Source organism: Notamacropus eugenii, chromosome 1 (assembly GCF_028372415.1).
Source record: "Notamacropus eugenii isolate mMacEug1 chromosome 1, mMacEug1.pri_v2, whole genome shotgun sequence".
NCBI classification, from domain to species: Eukaryota; Metazoa; Chordata; class Mammalia; order Diprotodontia; family Macropodidae; genus Notamacropus; species Notamacropus eugenii.
The window spans coordinates 225943444-225945709 of record NC_092872.1 but is presented as its reverse complement, the minus strand read 5'-3'; the positions used below and the strand labels follow the sequence as shown (position 1 = coordinate 225945709).

Here is a 2266-nt window from a genome sequence, read left to right as displayed (position 1 = left end):
AGAAGTTGGAGACAAGGGCAGAGAGGGATGATAGAAGAGAGAGCAGATTGGTGATAGGGGCAATTAGAATGCTTGGTGTTTGGGGGGGGAGGGGACAAAAGGGGAGAAAATTTGGAACCCAAAATTTTGTTAAAATGAATGTTAGAAGTTAAATAAATAATAAAAAAAGTAAATAGGATTATCTATTTAAAGCTTAAAGGGACCTTACAGGTCATCAAATCTAAATTCTTCATATTATAGATGAAGATATTTAAGCTCAACATAGTCAATCATTCAATCAGTTAAAGAGCATTTATTAAGCATCTGCTATGTATCAGATACTGTGTGGAAAGCAGTTGGGATACAAACAAGGGTAAAGACAGTCTCTGTCCTTCAAGAAGCTTCCAGACCAATGGGAAAAAGTAAATGGTAGAACAATCCACCCAGCATCACACCAGTGACAGATTGACCCAGAAATCTTTTGCTACAAATCTAACACTTTTTTATAGTACTATAGTGCTTCTCGTTTAAATTGTAGATTAACATGAACAATTTTGCATGTGAGGCCTTTTTAATGTGCTTATTTAATGTTTTTGTTGAGGATTAAATTATTTATATATATATATATATATATATATATATGTATATGTATGTATGTATTTATTTATTTATTTTTGTTCACATTTCAATTTGTGTTTATGTATTTCACTTCCACTTCCATTCACTTCCACAAGATTTGAGCTCGAAACTTTCTCCCCATCTCTCCCCTCTCCTAAACTCTTGATAGCATGCATTCTGATTACTTCTGACCCCAATCTGCCCTCTATTCTATCACACCCCCCCCCCCTTTCTCTGATTATCTTTTCTTCTATTTTCCTGTAGGGTAAGATAGATTTCTATACCCCATTGTTTGTATATCTTATATACCAGTTACATGTGAAAATAATTTTTAACATTCATTTTTTTTTAAACTTTAAGTTCCAAGTTCTCTCCTTTTCTCCCTCCCCACCCACCTCATTGAGTAGGCAACCAGTTCAGTATAGGTTATTCTTGTGTAGGCATGCAAAACACTTCCATACCAGTCATGTTGTGAAAGACTGACTATATTTCTCTCCATCCTACCCACCCCCATTTATTCTATTCTCTCCTTTGACCCTGACCCTCCTCAAAAATGATTGCTTCTTCTATCATTCAGTTGGTCAATATGCCAAAGGGGAAGAAGGCCAAGGGGGAGAAGGTGGTTCTAGCCCTTGCTGTAGTAAAGAAACAGGAGACCAAGAAAGTGGTCAATCCTTTGTTTAAGAAGTAGCCCAAGAACTTTGGCATTGATCAGGACATCCAGCCCAAAAGAGACCTTACCCAATTTGTCAAATGGCCTCAGCACCTCAGACTGCAACAACAAAGGTCTATACTTTATAAGCTTTTGAAAACCCCACCACCAATTAACCATGCTTTAGATCATCAGATAGCTATTCAGCTACTTAAACTGGCGTAAGTATTGACCAGAGACAAAGCAGGATAAGAAGCAAAGGCTGCTGGCTCAAACTGAACAAAAGGCTGCAAGTAAAGGAGACGTCTCCACTAAAAGACTACCAGTCCTCAGAGCAGGTGTTAACACTGTTACTATCCTGGTAGAAAGCAAGAAAGCAGAGTTGGTAGTGATTACACATGGTGTGGACCCCATTGAGGTAGTGGTCTTCCTACCTGCCTTCTGCCAGAAAATGGAGATTCCTTACTGCATCATCAAAGGTAAAGTCAGACTGGGTAACTTAATTCACAGAAAGACCTGCACAAGCATTGCCTTCATACAGGTTAACTGTGAGTAAAAGGGAGCTCTGGCTAAGCTGATAGAAGTCATCAAAACCAGTTACAACAACAGATATGATGAGATCCGTCATCCCTGGTGTGGCAATATTCTGTATCCAAATCAGTGGCTCATATTGCCAAGCTGGAAAAGGTAAAAGCTAAGGAACTTTCAGCCAAATTGAGTTAAATGTGTATTTGATTTTTCTCTATATAAAAATAAAAATTTAAACAAAGAAAAGTGATGGCTTCTGATTACCCCTTCTTTTGATCTGCCCTCCTTTCCATTATCCACTTCCTCCCTACTTTTGTGTAGAGTAAGATAGATTTCCATACCCAATTGAGTGTGTATGCTATTCATTCCTCAAGCCAAATCTGATGAGAGTAAGGTTCATTCATTCTCTCTCACCTTCCCCTTTTCTCCTCTACTGTAAAAGCTTTTTCTTGCCTCTTTTATGGGAGATAATTTGCCACATTCTACCTC

General features: G+C 38.1%; 1 pseudogene; it reads left to right on the top strand.

The window, feature by feature from the left end:
• The first annotated feature begins 1183 nt into the window (after positions 1–1183).
• On the top strand, positions 1184–1795 carry LOC140524663 (large ribosomal subunit protein eL8 pseudogene; annotated as a pseudogene).
• Positions 1796–2266: the final 471 nt, after the last annotated feature.